Source organism: Diceros bicornis, chromosome 20 (genome assembly GCF_020826845.1).
Source record: "Diceros bicornis minor isolate mBicDic1 chromosome 20, mDicBic1.mat.cur, whole genome shotgun sequence".
Taxonomy (NCBI): domain Eukaryota; kingdom Metazoa; phylum Chordata; class Mammalia; order Perissodactyla; family Rhinocerotidae; genus Diceros; species Diceros bicornis.
Window position 1 is genome coordinate 4,280,445 of NC_080759.1, and position 24,981 is coordinate 4,305,425.

At 43.6% G+C, this 24,981-nt stretch overlaps 1 pseudogene; it reads left to right on the forward strand.

The window, feature by feature from the left end:
- Positions 1–5,601: 5,601 nt before the first annotated feature.
- LOC131418838 (olfactory receptor 2Z1-like) lies at positions 5,602–6,795 on the forward strand (annotated as a pseudogene).
- The last annotated feature ends 18,186 nt before the right edge of the window (positions 6,796–24,981 follow it).

Sequence of the window (24,981 nt, forward strand, 5' to 3'; positions counted from 1 at the left end):
CTTATGGAGTGCTTGCTATGCACCTGGTCCTCTGTGGTTGGGAGTGAAGGGCAGAAAAGACAATAAAAGAGGAAGTATTCTGTGAATTGGGCTCCTAAGGACTCTGTTTGATTATCAAACTAGCAAAGGGAGGAAAAGGCGGAATTGCAGTGTAACTTGAATGCGCCAGCGGCACTTTTGCCTCTGTGGGCCCCTTCCTCCATAAAATATATATATATTTATACTATATACATATAATAAAAATTATATTTTACAGCTTGTTGTTGGTATAAAGACACTTATACTCCAGGTTGCATAGAGCCATCTTTTTTCTTTTGAATTTAAAAGAAATCAGAACATCCTCGTGGGGCCTGGGCCTCCTCTGTCTGATGGAGAAAGGGCTCATCCATGATCCCTCGTAGGTGGGAAATGCTGTGAAGGTTTTATTGGCAACAGGAAGTCAGCCAATTCAATGTCTCTTCTCTCATCTCACATTTTCAGCAAAGGGCGTCAGACCTGAAATGCAAGCAGCAATGAGGAATATATGAGAAGGATGCGTTTTAAAAGTCAACTCAAAAATTGGTTGTAGGGGCTCTTCATCCTAACGTATGAGGGAGGAGATTTAAGACAAGGAAATAACCCACCCAAAGCCAAGGCTTGTCTCTGTCCAGACCCACTCGCCTGACTGGGGAAGGTAGGTGTAGGGGAGGGAACAGTCTTTTTCCTAAAATGTCCAGATGGAAGAAAGTGTGCAAAGCCCAGGGCCAAGCATGACATAGGGATCCAATCCTATTGGAGAAGGTGCTTACAGGAAATTCCAAAAGCCAGTGGGGGGAATGTGCTGCTCTGTGGATGCATCAGTAGCAAAGGACCACCTGGCAATTCTAGAAGGGAAGAGGAGGTCAGGGAAACACAGTGTTGAGTGTGTGAGGGAAGGAAGGGGGCATTTTATGGCTAAGACATCGGGTGATACTATATAGTCTTCAGAGGTAGAGGATCCGAAGTACCAGGGCCAGTGGTATAGAATCCATGTCGTGTTCCAGACCAATCGACACTTCTTGGAGGTAAATAAGAGTCAACCTGCATGTTATCTTCCCAAGGTGGAGACTAGGGGGCTGTTGACCAATCAGCTGAAAGGACCACCATGCCAGAGCCAGGTGAGTGACCAGAAGAGTGCCAGGGCAAGGACATCCAAGTGGACCCTGGACCCATGGCTGATGAGGTGGTTTCTGCCCCAGGCCAGGCAAGTCATCAAACAGAGAAGATAAACATACCGTGACTGAGGCAGAAGCGCCAAAGGTTTACTTAGGGAAGCAAGACCCGAACAATCCATCACTTCCTGTTGGAAAGTAAGATGTGAAGAAAAAAGCAGCAATTCTGGAGTTACACCAGATGTTGTTTAAAAATTGATTCTATCACTTGTTTGCTGGGTGATCTTGGGTTGGTGTATTAGTTTCCGGTGGCTGCTGTAACAAAGTACCACAAACTGGATGGTCTAAAACAACAGAAATTTATTTTCTCACCATTCTGGAGGCCAGAAATATGAAATCAAGGTGTTGGCAGGATGGAGTCCTTCTGGAGGCTCTGAGGGGGAATGTGTCCCAGGCTTTTCTCCTAGATTCTGGTGGCTCTGGCAATCCTTGTCTTCCTTGGTTTGTAGCTGGGTCACTTCAATCTCTGCCTCCATCTTCACGTGGCATCCTCTCTGGGTCTCTGGGTGTCCTCTCCTCTTCTTATAAGGACACTAGTCACTGGATTTAGGGCACACCCTGTATCCAGGATTAGTTCATCTCCAGATCCTTAACTAAGAATATCTGCAAAGACCCTCTTTCCAAATAAGGTCACACTCTGAGGTTCCAGTGGACATGAAATTGGGGGCAGCAGTATTCAACCCGGTACAGTCAGCTACTGCACTTCTTTGAATCTCAGTTCCTTCTCCCATACAAGGCAGATAATAACAACACCTACAGGTAAAGATCAAGTGAAAAAAGAAATGCCTGTAAAATACTTCGAACTATCCAGCCCAAAATGTCCATAGTGCCAAGGTTGAGAAACCCTTCACCTGAAACCCATCAGCCTTTCTCTGACCCTAGCATGCTGTCCCGTACATAGTGAATGCTTAATAGGAATCAGCTCCCTTTTCTTCCCTTTATGGAGGGTGAAATATGGGTGAAAAGAAAAAACCCAAACACGCCATCCACTTGAAAATCCTTTGACAAGGTCCAGCAGAAATGTTTGGCTATGACTTGGCCCCAAAGGATAATGATTAAAGAGCAAACCCTTCTCTATACAGAGAGGTGGAAACAATGCAATTCTCCAGGGATTTAAGTTGACACCAGTTTTTTATGTTTTGTTTTGTTTTGTTTTGTTTTTTTGTGAGAAAGGCTAGCCCTGAGCTAACATCCAATGCCAATCTTCCTCTTTTTTTGCTGAGGAAGGTTAGCCCTGGGCTAACATCCATGCCCATCTTCCTCTACTTTGTATGGGACGCCGCCACAGCATGGCTTGACAAGCGGTGCATCGGTGCGCGCCTGGGATCCGAATCTGCGAACCCCGGGCTGCCTCAGCGGAGCGCACGCACTTAACCGCTTTGCCACTGGGCCGGCCCCTTGACACTGGTTTTTATTAATATTTCTTTTAAAACTATATCTGGAAGTTCAACTTCACAGATTAACCTCCAGGCGTGCGTGGGACATGAAGTTCATCTCTGCTGAGAAACTAAGTCAATGGACTCAAGAGACTTCCCGGAGGCTCCATTCAAGTCAGAGACAGGCTGATGGATTTCAGTTGAAGGGTTTTTCAATCTTGGAAACACTGAAATTTGGGACCAGATAATTCTTTGTGGGGAGGTCATCCTGTGCATTGTGGGGTGTTTAGCAGCATCCCTGGCTTCTACCAACTGGATGCCAGGAACACCCCCAGTTGTGACAACCAAAAATGTCTCTAGACATTGCCCATGTCTCCTGGGCAGGGAGAGGGCAAACCTCTAGTTGAGAGCCACTGAGTTAGAGTAAAAATGGGGTAATTGTCATTTCAGAAGAGCATGAGTGAGAATGAACTTGAATTGATCAATTTTTGCCATGCAACTGGACAAGAGTTATAATGTTGAATAACATCAACAAAAAGAGCCAATGTGTGTGGAACGCTCTTACTATGTGCAGACACCGAGCTGAGCACCAAGCATCATAGGAGGGCATTTTAGAAGTCATCTAGCCCATCTTTTTTCCTCTACAATAGGAATAATAGTTGTGAACTTATATCAAGAAATTACCATATGGTTGTCACTGTGCTAAGCTCTTTAATGCATTATCTCATTTAATGCTCATAGCTACTCCCATGAGGAAAGTGTTATTTATCCTCACAGACAGATGGAGAAACTGAGTCCCAGGAGATTAAATAACATACCTGAAGTCACAAAGCTAGGATGTGACTGAGTTGGCATTCAAATATCCCTCTAAGCCCAGAGTGTATTCTCTTAACTATATGCCAAACAATCCACACACACCGTATTCCTTCCCCTTGGAATGAACTTCTTTCTCTATCTGCCTAGAAAATGATCCCGGGCTGGCCCGGTGGTGCAAGCAGTTAAGTGCATGCGCTCCGCTGCGGCGGCCCGGGGTTCACCAGTTCAGATCCCGGGCACGTACCAATGCACCGCTTGTCAAGCCATGCTGTGGCAGATCCCATATAAAGTGGAGGAAGATGGGCATGGATATTAGCCCACGGCCAGTCTTCCTCAGCAAAAAGAGGAGGCTTGGCAGATGTTAGCTCAGGGCTGATCTTCCTCCCCACCCCCAAAAAAAGGAAAGAAAATGATCCTAACTGACTTTCAATACTCAGTTCAAAGGTCTCTCTTTCTTCAAAGCATTTTTTGACCACCCACCAGGCAGAGTTGGACCTCATGGGAACCCCCAGCACAATATATATGTCTTTGTTGCATCCCTTTTCATACTGTTGTAAAGTGACTTGCTTATGTACTTGCACCCCTATCAAACTCCTAAGTCCTTTGAGGGCAGTGCTAAGATGTCTTTGTATTTCCAGCCCACACATCATTGACTGAATATGACAGACACTACGTCATGAAGCTCTCCATTCCATTTGGGGGCTGATTTCTTTCTTAAAGAATTCCTCGTTAGACAAGAACAATAATTAGCCTGTCTGATTTCCACCCACAGGTAAATGAGATAGTTTGGTCTTCTCTTTCCTTCTTATAACAGTTTGATTTTGAGAGCAGCTCTCATCTGTCCACAGAGGCCTTCCTCCACCACATTATCCAAAGATGTTTTCTCTAGTAAGTTCCTGTAAGATCGCTCTGCTTATTTTTTTATATTTATTTCTATTAAAATGTACATGGTTTACTTATTTCCTTGTTTCTTATGTATCTCTCATGAGGGCAGGGAACTTGTCCATCTTTTTCACCCCTGTGTTGCTTATGCCTCCTTCAGTGACTGGCACTTAGGAGAAACTCAATTTTCATTGAAGGAATGAATAAATGAATAGTTGTGGACAGGATAATGAAGGACCTTGATGTGATGGGAAATCAGGATGGGCAGTAATTTAAGGAGGTGGTCAATGCTAGCTTTCATGTGGCATTGACATGGGCAATGCTAGAAACAGAGATGGAGAGAAGGTGACATTTGGTAGTTAGGCAAGAGGAAATATCTCGACCAATTTTCAAGATGAGAAGGAATCAAGTCAGAGAAGCTGAAAGATATCCAAAGGAAGTGTCATCAATAATTCAGGCACCAGAGGGTCTTGAGTACACACCCACTCAACACTGACTCTTCCTGGTCTTAAGTAGCCCACTTCCTTTGCACATCTGATAAAGCAGACCTCTAACGGATCTTTCCAAGGTCAAACCCTCCTGGTCTTAAAAGGCTGGCTTCTCTATACTTCTCTATACACTTCTCTGTACTTCCCCATACACTTCTCTGTACTTCCCCATTGATGACAGTGACACGTGCCACTTCGGCCCAGAAATTCTCAGCGTTGGAGGTGATATGTGTGAACGGTATTCCAGGACAATTTGAGTTTGCCTGGAAGGTCATGTTAAAGGTAAGAAGGTCAAGTATAAGTATTTTTAGTTAGGTGGGGGCAGTCCCTCCTGATCCTTCAGACATCTTTCTTGCCCACTGCATTCATTAAGCTGATTTTTATTGAGTACTTAGCACACACAAAGCATAACGTTCTCCACTCCCACCCCATGAAATCAAACCTCAAAAAGATGGCTGATATTCTGGAGAATTTGTTCCTCACCACCCCAGACCATTTGTTTCCAACCTCGTTTGTAACTTTATGGTATAGATGCCTTGGGTCCACATCCTAAATGTCATCTCACCTCCAACTCTTACCAGACATTTTCCCTCCCCATCTCTCATTCCAGAATTTGGAAACAAGATTTTCCTCACGGTTTTGGGACTTAATTTTTGACCCAGCCTCGCCACTCCCTACCGTCTTTGTCAAGGTCTCCCTACTGCATATTCTAGTCTCTTCAGAATCCCTCCTCTGCTTTGGCCTCAGGGCCTCTGGGATTCCACTGGGGCTGACTTGCACTCTCTAGCTTGGGGACAGGTGGTTTAACTGCAAGTGTTAGTGGATGTTGTTTGCCTGGAGGGCGAAAACATGGCTTTTACTCAGAAATGGAAAAGTAAGCGTCATTTTGTTTTTCCTCATCTTCTGACCAGAGCAGACGTGATGAATCAATCCTGGTATTTTTTCCTACTGAACCTGAATGCGCTCATCATCCTGCTCAAGAGACTCCAGGCAACCATTATCTAACAATTGCAGTTGCCTTATAAGGTGAACTTAACCTCCGCTGAGATTCTTTGCCAAATACCCTGCTCTTCCAGCAGATAATGACACCTCCTGGAGGACGGGGGAATCAAATCAGCCCATGACATCAGACTTCACTCTCATGGGGCTCTTGAGCCACTCAGGGCCACATCTGGTCCTGTTCTTCCTTGTGGCCACCATATTTGCCGTGGGCCTTCTGGGCAATGCCATCCTGCTCTTTCTGATCTGCACAGACTCCAGGCTTCAGAAGCCCGTGTACTTCCTGCTCAGCCAACTCTCCCTGTTGGATGTTGGCTTTCCGTTGGTCACCATCCCCAAGATGGCAGCCAACTTCCTACAGGGAGAAAGTTCTGTCTCCTTCGGAGGTTGTGGAGCTCAGACGTTCTTCCTGATGCTGATGGGTGTGTCTCAGGATGTCCTGCTATCCCTCATGTCATACGACCGCTATGTTGCATGTGCCGCCCCCTGCATTACCCCGCGCTGATGAGACGTCAGGTCCGCCTGCTCATGCTGGGCACCTCCTGGTTGGCAGGTGTGTTTGTGGCCTCCATCCAGACCTCCATCCTCCTGCACTTACCCTGCTGTGCCTCACCCACTGTGGACCATATCTCCTGTGAGCTGCCTGCCCTGTTGAAGCTGTCTTGTGCTGACACCTCTGCTTGTGAGTTGGCACTGTCCCTCTTGGGGATGCTGATCTTGCTGCTGCCCCCGTCACTCATCGCCACCTCCTACAGCCACGTGTTGGCCGCTGTTCTCTGCACGCACTCAGCTGAGGCCCGACACAAGGCCTTCACCACCTGCTGCTCACACACCACTGTGGTGGGGCTTTTTTACGGGGCAGCTGTGTTCATGTACATGGTGCCAGCCACCTACCACAGCCCGCAGCAGGACAATGTGGGCTCTCTCTTCTACAGTCTTGTCACCCCCACACTCAACTCCCTCCTCTATAGCCCGAGGAACCGAGAAATTCGAGTGGCTTTGGTCAAGGTCCTTGGCAGAGCTAGCTTCAGATCAAAGAGATGACCTCATGGGGGATGCTGGGTTTTCCAGGGACCCTCCCTTACAGCTGAAACCTATCTTTCATTTGCAGTCCATGTGGTGCAAGATGTACTATGACCAGCTCCATTCCTCCTCCCAGACTCACTTTTTATCTTGTGGATTTACAGAAAACAAACATAGTGATCCCAATCACTTAAACAAAGCAAGAGTTTTTTTATTCAGTCTTAAACAGAGGAAATTTGTGCTACAAGAATGCCAACCCAACAGCAGAGATGAATCCCAGTTTGTGGATATTTTGGCTACCTATAGTGTCTTGCCTTACACCTCATTTTTATATCTTTCTGCACAGTGAGTGATGGGTCTGAGATCCAACCACCCCTGAAATCCAAGAAAGAAAGCGGATCCAGGGGCTGGGGCTCCGACAGTGATGCTCAGGTAGTCCCTGGCCCCAAAGGTTCTCAGCTGTGTCTTTGTTTGAGTCATATTTTTAGGTTTTACAGAAAGGGAAGGCCGTCATTCAAGATGACCCTAGCTGGTCAGTCCAAGTATGCTTTGCTTTTCCTGCCTCAATTATTATAGAGCAGAGATGTAAAATGGCGAAACCCACTCTAGACTGAACGTCAGGGCCAAGTAAGTTTGGTTGTTGCCATTTTTAAGCTTCTATTATCATCACCATTGGGCACAAGAGTTAATATTACTCAATTAAGGATTTCCAGGGAAATGATGCATCCCTGTTCTTTATCTTTGCAGAGATATTTATATAATGTATTTTTGGATTAAGAATCAGAGCCATTTGTATGCATATGAAGGCTGAGTTGATACATCATCTAAGCATTTTGAATGGCAGGTGCTAATCTTTGTGTGGGCGCCTTGTGTGTGTTGAAGAAAGGGGTTGTTGAGTGGGGGCTTTTAAGTATTTGAACTATGCCATCAAGCTCACACTCACGCCCAAGCCCTATTTTCAAGGCTGACTAGGACGAGTCAGTGTAGGTATCAGGGATGATGCCCATAACATACTATACTACAGTATAGTATCACAACTTTACTGCAGTATAAAATCACTACTATACTGTAGTATAGTATCAAGGATGACCTATTCTGGAATTTATGTGGGTATAAATGAGCTTTTATTTGTAAATCCACCAGGGTTTTCAGTTTTCACAGCGTATACCCTCAACAACCCTATGAGTGTACACTATTATTGTCTTGTTTACAAATGAAGAAACTGAAGCACAGGGATTTTAGGTAACACATCCAGGGTCACCCAGCTAGGAAGTAGGGAAGCTGGTATTCAAACCTAGGCTGTCTGAGTCCGTGTTCAACAGCATTGCAATGCTTCCAGCAGGCAGATGACCCCTCAAGGCCACAAAAGAAGTTAAAAAAATTAAGGCAAGGAGATATATCATGGTGATGAGAATTATCCTGCCTCCAGCTGGCCAAGGTCATCCTTGGGCTGGTCACTCTGAGGACATAGGTGAAGTGAAGCTCAGAGGCGTGACTGGGAGTCCTTATCTTGATATTGCTGCTCAAAGGCCACACAGGAAGTAGGGTGGGGGAAAGGATGGCTTATGAAGTTTAAAGTCCAGCAAGATTAAGCCAGAAGGACCTTGAACCTTCTCTAGGGCCCTTCCCTTGGATTTCTACCCCTGCTCCTCCCAGATCCAGTAGAGCTTCCCTGAAGTTACAAGATATAGACTTGAAGTTAAAAAAATAGACTGGAGGTGTCTATATTCCTCCCCAAACTTAAAATCCTTTTTAGAAATATTCCATTGTGGTGGATGCAGTGAAGGGAACATAAAAAAGAGGAAATTTCCATGGGGCTCATGGGTTTTATTTCTCAGATATTTCATGAACGTTGGCAGCAGGAATGAAGGGCTTTAAGCCATGTTCAGTGGGGAAAATGATGCCAGACCTGGTTCCGGCTCTTCCTCTGCCTTCACCTACCACTGATCTCATCAGAAGGACTGGGTGTCTCACCTCTTCCTCTCTCTTCTTCCTCCTTCTCACACACATCTGAGATCACTAAAAGATGAATTGTCCCTTGTAAAGTGCACATATTTTTAGTTTTAGTAGATATTGCCAATTGCCCTGCAAAGATTGCCACCCATGGATGAGAGTGTTCATTTCCCCAACTATGTCACCGACATTTCAAATGATAAAATTTCAGATTTTTGCCAATTTCTTGGAGGAAAATTATATTCGTTGGTTGTTTTACCATCCCCAATTTCTGGTGAGGGTGAGCATCTTTTCATAAGTTTATTGACCATTCAAATTTCCTTGGCTATGTATTTCTTGTAAAAGCATAAAAAGCAAATCGTGAAAATATTAACCATAAGAAAGTTGGTGTGTCTGTATTAACACCATACAAAGCAGACTTGAAAGCAAGGAGAATTATGAGAGATACAAAAGGACATTTCATAATGATAGAGGGTCAATTCGTCAAGAAGATATAAATATAAATGTTGTAGACGAATTCACTCCTCAACCCCATTCATCTTGACCCCCAACTGTTCCATGATGTGTTTTCCGAACCAATCACTCGGAGGTGCTAGCGTTTCAAGTCAAGTAAGTTGCTCCGGGACTCTCCAGACGCGTATTTTGCCACAGGGCGTCTAGCCAGGCCCAGCGCTTTCTTCCCTCAAGCATGGAAGCTGGGCAGTGCCCGCCCTACTCTGCCGCTTCCCGGGGGTCCTGCAAATAACTAGATCTAGCAATGAAAAAAAAAGAATGAAGCAGAGTTTTGCTCCAAAATGCAAAAGGAAAACCACAAAATTGAAATCAATCCACGTTTAAAGAAATGACTACAGAATGAATATCACTCCACTAATTGTTGGCTTTAGCATTTATAAAAATGCCATTATGGTCCACAGAAAACCTGCAAACAAATATTCATACTAGCTTTATTTGTAGAAGCCAAAAGCTGGAAATGACCCAAATGTCCTTCTACAGGTGAATGGTTAAGCAAACACCAGTGCACCCATACGGTGGGACACTACCCTGTATTTGTTGGCTAGGGCTTCCTTAACAAAGTACCACAGACTGGGCGGTGTTAAACAACAGAAGTTTATTTTCTCCTGGTTCTGGAGGCCAGAAGTCTGAGATCGAAGTGTTGGCAGGGGTGGCTCCTTCTGAGGGCCACGAGGGAAGGATGTGATCCTGGCACCTCCTTGCTGTGCAGATGTCCATCTTCTCCCTGTGTCTTCACATTGTCTTCCCTCTGTGTGTGTCTGTGCCCAAATTTTCTCTTCTTGTAGGGACACCAGTCATATTGGATTAAGGCCCACCCCAAAGACCTCATTTCAACTTGTTTACCTCTGTAAAGATCCCATCTCCAAATAAGGTCACATTCTGAGGTACTAGAGGTTAGGACACCAACATATGAATTGGGGGGGGAGGACACAATTCAGCCCATAACATACCCAGTAACAAAAAGAGAACAAAATCCCATGATACATGCAACAACTTCAATGGCTCTCCAGGGCATTAAACTGAGTGCAAAAAGCCAATCAGCAACGGTTACAGAATGTATGATCCCATTTCTACAATGCCCTCAAAATGACAAAAATTATAGAGATGGAGAACAGACTAGTGGTTTCCAGGGATTTGGAGGGGGAGGAGTAGGTGTGAGTATACAGGGACAGCATGTGGAACAGTTCTGTATCTTGATTGTGGTGGTGGCTACACAAATCCACACGTGATAAAACTGTGATAAAATACAACTATATAGACACATTGTACCAATGTGAACTTGCTGGTTTTGATATAGTACTATATTTATGTAGACGTAGCTATATAAGATGTATACTTATGTAAGATGAACAATACTGAATGAAAGATACGCAGGATTCTATGTACTATTTTTGAAACTTCTGGTGAGTCTATAACATTTCAAAATAAAAGGTTGAAAAAAACAGAAAAAATTTATTTTGGTAGTAAAGACTCACTCTCGGGTTATTAAAACATTCCAGGGAAAGTTATTTATATTTCCACTTTTCAACTTAATGGAAAAGTCTATGGACTCTCAAAGTATCCAGCTAAGGGCAAATATGCAATCTACTCACGGTAGCAAAACAATTTCAGGAGAAAAACTATAAAGATCATTTCCTATTTTTTATAGAGAAATATACATATATTTAATTAATTAATTACATATATTATTAATTAATTAATATTTATTTAATGTGTGTGCATTTTAATTTGTCTTATATGGGGGTGGCATGCCTGGTGGAGTGCGTGGATGAGTTAAGTTACCCAGATTTAACTAAACCAACCTTCACATAATGGACAAGTGGCTTAAAGAAAGTTTCTTGAAAGGAATCCACAGAACAAAACTAATTTTAACAATGCAAGCACCATGCCTAAGAAACTGACTGAGCTGGGAAACTTCATTGCGCAAAATGTGAGGGGAAAATAACATAATCAACAACTTTGACAGATTATGTTTTCCAAGGATGACCATACCAGTATCTGCCATTCCACGTGTTGTCCTTACAATGTGATATTGACACTCCTCCATCAAAAAGTGTGGTCTAAATTTCCTTACCTTGTATCTATAGGGGCCTGTGACTATGGCAGAGTGGTGCTATGTGACTTCTGAAGCTGAGTCGCTAAAGGTAATACAGCTTCCACCTGGTCCTGTTGGGATGCTCGCTCTTGGAACCCAGCCGCCATGTTGTCAGGAAGCCATGCTGTCACAGAGAGGCACCACCCATAGGTGTTCCAGCCCAGCCCCAGCTGAGGTCCAGCCAACAGCCAGAATAAACTGTGCCTTCAAATGATTCCAGCCCTCAGCCTTCGAGTGGAAGAGAGGAGCTGACCTTACTAAGCCATCCTCAAATTGAAACTCATAATCAAACAAAGATAATTTTACTTTTTCCTTTTGGATTTGGATGCCTTTTATTTCTTTTTCTTGCCTAATTGCTCTGGCTAGGACTTCCAGTACTATGTTGAACAGGAGTCGTGAGAGTGGGCATCTCTGTCTTGTTCTTGATCTTAGAGGAAAAGCTTTCAGCGTTTCACTTTTGAGTATGATGTTAGCTGTGGGCTTGTCATATATGGCCTTTATTATTTTGAGGTACATTCCTTTTATACCTAATTTGTTGAGAGTTTTTATCATGAAAGGATGTGGGTTTTGCCAAATGCCTCTTCTACATCTATTGAAATGATATTATCATTTGTATCCTTCGTTTTGTTAATGTGCTGTATCACATTTACTGATTTTTATATATATACATATATAGAACCTTCCTTGCATCCCAGGGATAAATCCCACTTGATTATAGTGTATTATCCTTTTAATGTGTTATTGAATTTGGTTTGCTAGTATTTTGTTGAGGATTTTTGCATCTATATTCATCAGGGATATTGGCCAGTATTTCAAAGAGATATATGCATTTCCATGTTCATTGCAGCATTATTCACAATAGCTAACATATGGAAACAAAATTAACTGTTCATTGACAGATGAATGGATAAAGAAATGTTATATATATAATAGAATATTACTCAGCCATTAAAAAGAGGTAAATCCTGCCATTTGCAACAATATAGATGAACTGGGAGGACGTCATGCTAAGTACAATAAGCCAGACAAATACTGTATAATCTCACTTATAGGTGGGATCTAAAAAAAAAAAATGTCAAACTCATAGAAACAGAGTGCAATGGTAGTTGCCAGGATTAGAAGATGGAGGAATGAGGAGATGTTGGTCAAAGGGTAGAAACTCTCAGTTATAAGATAAATGAGTTCAGAGGATCTAATGTACAGCATGGTGACTATAGTTAATACTACTGTATGTATACTTGAAATTTGCAAAAAGAGTAGATCTTAACTGTGCTCATCACAAAAAAAAAATGGTAACTGTGGGGTAATGGATGTGCTAACGATTATGATAATCATTTCACAATATATACATATATCAAATCATCACTTGTATACCCTAAATATATACAATTTCATGTGTCAATTGTACCTCAATAAAGCTAGGGGGAAAAAGAATTCCACCTAAAAAATAAAGAAAGAAATTCATAAGCAAAATAAATGGTGTTATTGTTTCAATCCACTAACTTTTGCGGTTATTTGTTACACAGTAATTGATAACTGAAATAGCTGGGATAGAGGTCAGCCTCCCCCACAAAAAACTCCAAAACATCAAGAAGACTGTCAGACACACAGACCTGTGTGCACTAACGCTAACCAGGCTGTGTGCCTTGAATTTTAAGCTAATACTGTGAAGCCCCCATAATTGTAAATCCATTTAAATAAGATTTATTTCATTCTTGCTTTTTGTAAATTAATATTTACAGGATATGGTTTATAAAATTTTGTATATTCTCTCTGTAGTAGATGTACATAATTTATACATAAGCATGAATATATGGCTCAAATGCTTTTGCTTATGAAAGCCTGTGTCAGAGAAGGAGGGAGGCCCTGTCTAGGGATGGGAGTCATGGTGGTATTTTGAACAGGAGAAGGGCACCGTGGATTTGTCACCAATGACCCAGAAGTGCCAAGGGAATTCTGCCATTTCTAGGGCATTGAGGAAAGTTCTTCCAAGATTAGTGCCTCAGAGACAAAGATCTCTCAGCACCCCAGGCTCAGTGGAAGGAAAAGAAAAGGAAAAAGAAGAAATGATGAGTGTGGCTCTCTTTCCCTGAGATGCCACATCTAGCAGTTGTTCCATTTGGGAACAATTATTTGGCATCTGGTTCCCTAACAAGGCACTCGGGGACTCAGCTCGGGGCGCAGGGGTTGGTGTATGAGTGCTAAAGCTCCTTCCTGAGGGTCTGCAGACCTACCTCTCCATCACTCAAAGCCCTAGATCCCATTCTCCATGCAACCCGGCTTGCCACTCAACAGGTATCTCCAGATCCAGAAGGCAGAGGTATATGGGCCACCCTAGGCTTAGTGCCTGACATCATCACTCACTTGCCAGGTAAGTGGGGAGAGAAGTAGAACAGGTGAAGCAGAAAGAAAGAGCAGGCCTTCTGGAGTCAGCCAGACCTGCTGTGTGACCTTGGGCAAGTGACTTTGCCTCTCTGAGCCCTGACTATTTAATCTTCATATTATAGATGGTACCAGAAAGTCTTCATATGTATAAGCCACGCTAGCTCCTATGTCGTAATGTTTAATAACAATGGGCTTTGGAACCAAACGGACCTGAGCGATTTGACCTCCCTGCACCTCAAAGTCTCATTCTAGAGAACAGGACTAACAGTAGCTGCCTTGGAGAATTAGACACCTTCCCATGCCTAGAAATCACTCAGCTAGTGAGCCCCAGTACACGGGAAGTGTCGGTAGCAGGGTGGAGGGGAGCTCCTGCAGGGCTTCCCGTGTGGGAGAAGCAGGGGAGGTTACCTTAGGGACCGTCAGCGTGAAGGGAAAGTTAGAAGAGACACCAGAGTGACAGTGAGGGGACAGGTGGGCAGTCCAGTGAGAGAGTGCAAATCTGGTGGCAGTCCTAGGAAAGAGGGTAGGGGACAGGAAGGAGGGACATTTTAAGAGGCTGGATTAGCAGAGAGTGGTGACCAATCGACCAAGAGGGTAAGGAGGAGGGGGGTGGACAAAGCTTGTCTCTGGTTTGGGGGGGATTATCAAGGAGCCTGAAAGTCCTGAAGGAGATTCGCCTGGAGATGCCCAGGAGGGTGACATCAGCCCAAGCACTGTGGACAATCCAGGGGTACAGGATAGTGGATCACTTCACTTGTTCCCACACTCTTCCTTAGAACAAGGACAGGAACCAGGAACCACATCGAATGTACGTGAGAGACAGACAGACAGAGACAGAGAGAAAGACACAGAGATAGAGAGAGATACAGAGACAGAGACAGACAGAGACACAGAGACAAAGAAAGAAACAGAGAGACCCAGAGAAAGAGACAGAGACACAGAAAGTCAGAGAGAGACAGAGAGATGGAGAGACAAATAGAGACACAGAGAGACAGAGACAGAAGAAGAGGCATTTAGATTTCAAGCATTCAAAAAATGTTCAGTATCTTGACCATGGTGATAGTTTCACAGGTCCTACGTAAGTCAGAACCCATCAAACTCTACACTTAAATACATGCCATTCATTGCATGTAAGGTACACTTTGCTAAAGTAGTAATAAAGGTCAAAAGGAAAAAATTTAAAAGTGTAGTTCATGATACAACAAACTTCACCCACCCGAGAAGTAAAGTATCACAGCTACAGTTTAAACCCCATGTGTACCTTCCTCTGTCCCATTATTTTTCCCCTCCAAGGTAACCACTATCCTGAATGTGACATTTATCTTGCCCTGATGGATATTTAAATTTTATGTAGATAAGGTCATTCTACACATCCTTCTGCAACTTGCTAGGTTTTGCTTAGAATTATATTTTTAAGATGTATGTCTGTCAAAACACATGGCTCTAGTTCATTCATTTCCAGAGTGATATAGTATTCCATTGTGGGAATCTACCCTGATGCATTTGTCCATTTTACTGCTGATGGACATCTAAGTGTTTTCTAGTTTTCCACAAATTATGAGCAATGTTGCAATGTGTATTCTTTTCTTTTCCAAATTTTTTATTGTAAAATACACGACATAAAATTTACCACCTTAACCATTTTTGAGTGTACAGTTCAGTGGCATTAAGTACAATCACGTTATTGTGCAGCCATCACCACCATCCGTCTCCAGAACTCTTTACCTTGTAAAACTGAAACTCTGTCCCCATTAAACACTAACTCTTCCTCCCCCTCCCCCAGCCCCTGGCACCCTCCATCCTACTTTCTGTCTCTGTGAATCTGACTCCTCTAGGGACCCCATGTAAGTGGGATCAGGCAGTATTTGTCCTTTTGTGTCTGGCTTCTTTCACTGAGCATAATGTGCTCATGGTTCATCCATGTTGCAGCAGGTGTCAGAATTTCCTCCATTTTTAAGGTGATGTAATATTCTATTGTCTGGATATATCACATTTTGCTTACCCACAGTGTACATTCTTGATCGTGTCTTCTCATGTGCTCACCTGGATGCATACACCCTATGTGTTCTGTCAGGCATACGTATATACTCTATGTCTCTGTAGGGTATAAAGCTAAGGGTGGAATTGCTAAATTTTGGAATATGTGCATTTTCAACTTCTCCAGATATTGCAAGCTATTCTCCAAAGCGGTCTTGCCAATTTGCTCTCCCACTAGCAGCGGATAACGATTTCTTTGCACTATGTCCTCGAAACTCCTGTTGCCAGACTTTTCCCTCTGTCTTGGGTGACAAGTGTGAAACGACATCTCATAGTGGTTCCCAGTCCCCGTTGCTGGTGAAGTTGAGCACATCACACTTTGTCTTGAGCCACCTGGGCCCCGTCTGTGATATTGTCTTCATGTCTCTGCTGCACGAAAGGGGCGTCTTAACACTGGTCATCTCTGAGTGTCTGGTCGCAGGTTTAGGAGTACCCCAAAATGAGATACTTCATAAGTATTTGAAGAAGGGATGATGAAGTGGAGGCTATGAGTGCAGATTCACTGGAAAGGAGAGAGAGACAGGGCAGCTGGCAGAGGAGCCCATGGGCCAGAAAGGGTTCTTCAAAGTCTGGACCATACCAACCAAAGGAGGCAAGAGGAGGGAACAATTGGGGTGATCTGTGGGAGAAGAAAAAGGTGGACATGAGTCCTGAAAGATGGAGAGGACTGGACACAGAGGAGGAGGAGAGGGAGAGAGAAAAAAGGAGATAAGTAACACTCATTAGCCAAAATCTATATGTTTTGTTATAATCATACGATCAAAACAGATGATCATGTGATTATATATATGATAATCATATATATATGATTTTATATATATAATCTCAGAACTCATCCAGATGGGTGGAGGAAGACAGAGGAAACATACTTTTCCCATTCTTTGCACCAAGCACAGCTAAGAACCGCGGACATTATCTATAAAACAATAAGAAGCCGAATGCCGGAGAGAAGAAGGCAGACAGGCTAGGAACCTCAGGACCCAAGGAATGACACAGCAGTGAGGTCCCGGGGTTTTCTTCTGGCCTCATAGATCCCAGACTTGGATCTGAAGAAGCTGGCAACCCAAAACACCTACAGGCACAGCCCTGTCCCCAGGAAAAGCCCCAACAAAAGCCTGTTCTCTCAGCTGAAGGAGAAGGAGAGGGACAGGCTGGCGGGATAGAAAACATTTAGACAATTACCACTGTCTTATTTTAGCTGCTTAGTTAGGCTGCTACCATAGACTGGGTGGCTTAAACAACAGACGTCTACTTCTCACAGTTCCAGAGGCTGGAAGTCCAAGATCAGGGTGCAGGCACGGGCGGGTTCTGGTGGGAGCCCTTCTCCTGGTTTGCAAACCGTTGTGGTTTTTTTTTGTTTTTTTTTTTTAAGTTTTTATTTATTTATTTATTTTGTGAGGAAGATCAGCCCTGAGCTAACATCCATGCTAATCCTCCTCTTTTTGCTGAGGAAGACCGGCTCGGAGCTAACATCTATTGCCAATTCTCCTTCTTTTTTTTTTCTTTCTTTTTCCCCAAAGCCCCAGTAGATAGTTGTATGTCATAGCTGCACATCCTTCTAGTTGCTGTATGTGGGACGCGGCCTCAGCATGGCCGGAGAAGCGGTGCGTCAGTGTGCGCCCGGGATCCGAACCCGAGCCGCCAGCAGCGGAGCGCCCGCACTTAACCGCTAAGCCAGGGGGCCGGCCCCCAGTCGTCTTCTTGCTGTGTCATCACGTGGTGGCAAGAGAGGGAAAGTTCTCCTGTGTCTCTTCCTATGAGGGCAGTGATCCCATTCATGGGGGCCGCACCCTATGACCTCAACTCCTCCCAAGGCTCCGCCTCCCAACACCATCACACTAGGGGTTAGGGCTTCAACATATGAATTTCGGGGGGACCCAGACATTCAGTCCATAGCAACTACTCTACTCCAGCCAAACGACACAGAAGAAAAGAAGTGTGCCCCCACCCTCATCCATGCTGGCAGAGGCCAAGCAGGGAGCTTAGACTTCCACCCTTGTGAGACTGGAACAAGGCGCCCAGATGCTCCCACTGGAGTGGAGTCTGGGAAGACCGAGCAGGGAGCCTAGACTCTCATTCCCACCAGCCAGGAACGAGGTGGTGTCGGTGCAGCCTGGACTTCTCCTTGTCCCCACTCAGCAATAATGAGGTACCCCTCCCCACTGCAGTGGTGTCAGAGCAAGCCCAGTGGAAAGTCAAGACTGTCACCAGCCCCCAGCAGTAACACGGTGTCTTGACATGAGTGCAGCCATGTTTGGCCGCTCCATTGACCTACAGCCACCAGCACAAAAAGAAATATAAAAGCTGCTTTCTGCATGGTGGGAACTGGCCCTTCTCTCACGGAGGGAGTTGCAGGTTGTAACATTTCAAGGCTCTTGGAGCGTCGTAGCACGGGATGGACTGGCCATCTATGCCGGGCTGGGACGATAACCAAAGAGAACAATGCACGTACACAACTACTGGGCTGGGACGTTAGCCAGGGGGCTCAGTGCATGTACGCCACTGATAACCATTTTGTGCATGGGAACACTAAATGCTTGCTCTGCAAACTCTGTAATTGCTTACTGTGAAAATTACTGATGGTATAAAAAACTGCTGGAAACTGAGACCCAGAGAGAGTTCCACCTGTGGAAGGGACACCTCGCCCAGGACGTGTGATCCTTGCCCAGCCGCGTCGATTGACAGGGCTCTCCTGGCAGTGGGACGTGGATGTTGTGAGTAACTGATTTAATGTGAAGTAATTGATTTGATGTGTAGTAAGTGATTTGATGTGTTCTTTTTTTGGTCAACCTGGTGTTTCTCTTTCTGGTTGATTTGTGTCATTTCTCTTCAGCCGATGTGGGTGCTTTCCCTTTCCAGTCGGGCTGATGTTTTTTCCCTCTTAATATTTGACCTATTTGGATCTGTGTGCAGACTGTCGCCTTTACTATCCTCTATATAATAAAATATACCTTCAGTCCATTTGTTTGGAGTGGAAAGTGTCTTTTACGTCTCCGATCGAATCCCCGAACCTCTCATAACATAATTGGCGCTGTGAGCAGGATTCGATTAAGGAGATGCCTTTCCTATTCAAACGAAAGGTAACTGAAGCCAAGGTGGAAGAAATTCCAGGATGGGAGGACCCTCCCTTTTGCACTCTGGCTGGGGAGTGGGCTCGTAGGTCAGGGTTATGTGAAGCTTGGGATGCTCGCCTGCGACGATTTGAACCGTTGGATGTGACCAAAGCTTTGCAGACGGTGGAAAGAAAAGCGAAAGATGATGTTTCTTTTTTGGCACGGCGAGGTTGGTGTTTGTTGACTGCTTATCGCCGGGCTATAGAAGATAGGGATAAGATACAGACAGAGAAGGCACTCTCGGAAAAAGAAAATTTAGATTTGCAGTCTCGCTTGGCTATGATTCAATGTCAATATCTTGCACTGGGAGATCAGGCTCGTAACTACCAAGCTATAGCAGAAAAGGCTGCTGTAAGAGTTGCCAAATATAAATACAGAAAGAGGAGAGGAAAGGTAAACGAACGAAAAGTTCATATGGCCATAGCATCGGCCGGTCCTAAGTGGGACCCGGACACATGGGATGGTGATATCTGGGATGATGATTCTGAAACTGATTATGAGGAAGAGGAAAAACCGCCCAAACACACAGAGGCACGTCCTCTTCGCCGTCAGCGGATGGAAATGGATGGTAATCATCCTGTAAGGAAAGATGTGATTGAGGATTTTAACCAACAAGAAATTTCTGATATTTTAGCCCGGGCTACACAAAAGCCTGGAGAAGCCATTATAACCTGGCTTGTTCGCCTATATGATATGGGTGCTACAGGAATTAATCTGGATGCAGGAGATGCTTTTAAATTTGTAGTTTTGTCCAATGATCCAGTAATACGGGGAGCTTTCAGAGACTGGAGCATGAATGCTCACCCCCCAAATGATCGTGGACAAGACACTGATGGTACAACTTTATTGGCTCTTGCAGTAAAAGGAGCTCAAGATAAATACCCCACGGATGATATGTGGCCAGACACTAATAGACCATGGTATACTTTAAAAGATTGTGTTCAAAAGATGAGAGAAGAAACCATGAAACGGGCTGTGTTTCTGGGGTGTGGTGAAGCTTTAAATGAAATGACTTTAAGTGTCCAGGTGCGAAACAAGTTGATAAAAACTGCACCTCCAGCATACAAACAAATAATTACAACCCTTCTCATGAATGAAACTGAAAGCCCTATATCAACACTTGCAGATAAGATTATGCAGCTAGCAGACTTGGGAGACTGGCAGACAACTGAAAATTCTCCAAGAAGAGAAAAAAGAGAAACATTCTTTAAAAAAGATAAAATGACTCGAGGTGATATGTTTTTGGCTCTACTCCAGGCAGGAGTACCTAAAGACCAGATTGATGGAGTTGACACTAGAGAATTATGGAAATTATATAAAGAAAAAGGGCTGAATGTAAAACAAGTGAACAGAAGGGACAGTATAGAGAATGCTTCCAACCCAGTGCCTGCTGCACCTAGTGCACCACCTCCTCCCTTGGATCCTCTTATTGCTGACTTATGTGATTGAGGGGAAGGCCAAACCTCTGTATCGATTAGTGCCACTATAAGAAAAGATATTAGACCACATGTACCAATTAAAATATTTTGGAAGAATGGATCTACAACTAGTGTGAAGGCACTTGTAGATACAGGGGCAGAGGCCACCCTTATCTATGGGAATCCAACTAAGTTTCAAGGTACATCAATTCTGATAACTGGATTGGGAGGAAAAGAAATCCAGGCAGTTACCACTAATCTTTCTATGCAAATTGGGCAACTACCCCGGTGCACATATCTAGTTATGATTGTGCCAATACCAGAATATATAATTGGGATTGATATTCTAAAAGGATTGACATTAAATTTGGCTGATGGACAATACCAATTTGCTATTAGAGCTTTGTCTTTTCATATTAATGCTGTAATTGTGGGATGTTTGCATCATGAAGTAGAAATTCCACCTGCCACGCAAGTGATCAATCAAAGACAGTATCGCATCCCTGGAGGACAACAAGAAATATCTGAGACCATAGAAGATTATTTGGCTGTAAAAGTCCTTCGCAGAGTAACTACAGCCTGGAATAATCCTATCTGGCCTGTTAAAAAAGGTGATGGGACATGGAGAATGACTGTAGATTACAGAGAGCTAAACAAAGTGACTCCGGCTATTCAAGCGGCCGTCCCTGATTTGATTACTCTTATAGAAAAAGTGCAATGTTATCCAGGCACTTGGTATGCAGTCATAGACTTGGCTAATGCCTTTTTCACCATACCTATACCTAAAAGTGTCCAAGAACAGTTTGCTTTCACGTGGCTGGGACAACAATATACCTTTACTAGACTTCCTCAGGGATATGTGCATAGTCCCACTATCTGCCATCGACAGGTTGCTGAAACCTTGGCAAAGGTACCTGCTTCTGATGATGTCCAAATAGTACATTACATAGATGATATTATGATCCAAGGAAATGAAGAAGAAAAAGTACAACAACAGTTAGAAAAAGTAATAGACATACTTGAGGAGGATGGATGGAAAACTAATCCAGCTAAAATTCAGGGCCCGAGTTCAAATGTTAAATTTTTGGGAGTACTTTGGAATAATGGAAAACAAGAAATTTTACCTAAAGCTAGACAAAAGATATTAGATTTTGCAGCACCCCGTAACAAAAAGGAAGCACAAAAATTTATTGGATTATTCGGATTTTGGAGGGCACATATTCCACATTTAAGTCGGCTCCTTGCACCTTTATATAAAGTTACCAGGAAAAAATATGAATTTGAATGGGGAATACAACAAAAAGAAGCTTTTGAAGCAGCAAAGCATGCTATTCAGACTGCTTTAGATCTATGGCCAATTAAACCGGGACCCATTGAGTTACAGGTAGATGTCATTGATCAGTATGCCAGCTGGAGTTTATGGCAAAAACAAGGTGCCCGACGTTATCCTCTGGGATTTTGGAGTCGCAAGCTTCCCTGTTCCAGTGAAAGATATAGTCCTTTTGAAAAACAGTTGTTAGCCTGCTATTGGGCTCTAATAGACTCAGAAAGCCTTACCCTGGGACATGAGGTAATTATGCGACCTCAGATACCCATCATGCAATGGATTCATAGCACGCCTGTCACTCATAAAATTGGACATGCACAAGAATTTAATATCATCAAATGGAAATGGTATATTCAAGACCGGGCCAAACCTGGCCCAAAGGGGTTGTCCCTATTGCATGAACAAGTGTCTCAATATAGCAGTGAGCCAACTGTGTCACCCAAGACTGATATAACAGAATCTCCTGTTAAATGGGGTGTCTCATATGATCAATTGACTGAAGAACAACAAAAACATACCTGGTTTACGGATGGTTCTGCCAAAATGATATCGAGCTCACGGAAATGGAAAGCAGTTGCCTACAACCCATCCACCCAACAAACAATTGTTACCACTGGAGATAATATGAGTAGCCAATATGCTGAACTTTATGTGGTGTATCAGGCACTTCAACAAGAACAGGGGCAACAATGTCATATATATGCTGATTCATGGGCAGTGGCACAAGGTTTGGCAACGTGGATGCCACAATGGAAAAAACATGATTGGAAAATTAATGATAAAGAAATATGGGGAAAGAAATTATGGGAAGACATATGGTTATGGTGTCAAAACACAATTGTTACTGTATTTCATGTTGATGCTCACAGTTCTTTAATTTCTGCAGAACGAAAGCATAATTCTCATGCTAATCAGCTGGTGCAGATTCGTGCAACGCACAACCCAGGCTTAGCACAATGGGTCCACGAAAAGAGTGGACACTTGGGAGAACAAGCTTCATACAGGTGGGCACAACAAAGGGGAATCCTTGTCACCCATGATGATATTGCCACTGCAGTACAACAATGTCAGTTATGCCAACAGTTAAATAAACGGGGAGTTCCACACCCCTACCAAGGTCATATCCAAAAGGGATTATTTCCCGCCCATACATGGCAAATAGATTTTATTGGACCATTGCCAAATTCTTGTGGATATACTTATGCCTGCACTGCTGTTGATACATATTCTGGTTATTTATTGGCTATACCAGCTAAAGCGGCCACCCAACAGAGTGCCATAAAATTATTAGATATAATCAAGTTATATTATGGAACACCAAGGCAAATTCAGAGTGACAACGGTTCCCACTTTACAGGTAAGTTGATTCAAACCTATACCAAGGAAAATTATATAGAATGGATTTATCATATACCTTATTACCCCCAAGCTGCAGGCCTCATAGAACGAATGAACGGATTGCTTAAACAACAATTGAGGAAACTTGGTCATGGCTCATTAAAGGGGTGGCACAACCATCTAAGTACTGCTCTAAATGTGTTAAATAACAGGCCACTAGGCCCTAATGAGACTCCTCTGTCAAGGTTGTTACCAGCAAAGATTACAGAAGTGGCAACCGCCACCCATGAGTTTATGACCTTAACCTATTGGCCCCTGACTCAGTCTGCTAAACCGCCTTTTCCTGCCACGGCCGAAGCGGCTGGATTGGATTTATCTACTGTTCATTCTATTCAATTGCCCCCTAAGAAGCAGTCTATAGTCCCTACTGGGATAGGGGTACAATTTCCCAAAAATACCTTTGGTTTGTTAAAAGGACGCTCTGGACTGGCAGCAAAAGGTATTGATGTACTGGGAGGAGTTATTGATCCAGATTACCAGGGAGAAATAAAATTTATATTATATAATGGTAGTGACACAGTACTAACTGTAGAGTCTGGGGAACGAGTGGGACAATTATTGGTGCTTCCCCTCTTGACTCCAAATGTGTCACAAGGACAACCTCCAAGTGAATTAACTAAAAGAGGAATACAAGGATTTGGATCTACAGATGGATGGAAACCTGGAGCAAAAGTGTGGGTGACACATCCACCCAATGCGGCTCCGCGTGCCGCAGAAGTAGTGGCCCAAGGGCCCACTGCAACACTCATAGTAATGTATCCAGGAAATGAACAATTATATCATGTTCCTAAAAATTCTGTTTCTTTGCGTGAATAGATATTCCTGCTGTGTTTACTATGCTGTGCTGCACTTCCATGTCTGCTGCAGACCTACACGCCAACTAATGTCTCCGTAGGACAACCTTTGACCCTGCACTGCTGGACCAACTGCTCTACACCAGTGGGACCTATAACCTGGACTATGAATGGCCGAGAAATTTGGTCTCAGAAACATCAAGCAATCTCTCAGTATAAGCCTAAATCTGACCAGTCACAGAGAACTAGTTATAATTTCTCTATTGCTCTGTCTTCTGTTACCCTCCGTGATGGGGGCTGGTATTCTTGTATTAAATGGAAGAAGGGAAATCCAGATTCCCCGTTTCTTAAAGAAACTCGATTTATTAGCATCCTTCCTAATGCCACTACTCCTCTTAAAAACACTAATCTGTGGTTACATTTAGCTCATACAGTTCTTAATGAAACTGCTTTTTGTCTCAGAAACAGTAATAATCCTTCTGGACTTCTGCAAGCTAATCTGTTGGGTCTAGGTGTTACTTTACCTAATGTGTTACATGCTAAAGTTACTATTCCTCCTTCTGTAGTAACGATGCCCATATCAGGAGTGACCTCCACTACATGTTACTGTATTAATTGTACATATATTCCATTCTATTGTAATAAGACTATCCCTGTTAGTATTCCTACCCCCTCACGATTACCTGCTGGATATTTCTGGTTATGTGATAATGCTGCGTATTCACACATTCCAACTGACACATCTGTTGCATGTGGTATTGGTCCAATAGTTCCCCTTATAGCTGCTTTCCCTACCAAGAATTCTCGAGTGAAACGAGCACTCACTGCAGATTGTGACCCTCATGTTAACCTTCTTCCCATCTCTACTGTGGCAACGCTGGCCGCCCTTCTACTACCTGATCCTGGTCTAATTGTAGACAACCATCGTCAAATTGAACACCTTTCCTGCTTGTTGACACATGTAATGAATGATACTGTTAGAGCCTTCTTGGCTATATCTCAAGAATTACAAGAACTGCGTAGAGAGACTCTTATTCTAATACAACGAGCTGCTTTAGACTATTTGTTTCTTCTCCATCAAACACCTTGTACTAAAATACCGGGTATGTGTTGTTTCAATGTATCAGATCAAACTAATGTTATCTTTAATGCTGTACATGATTTGCAAGATCAA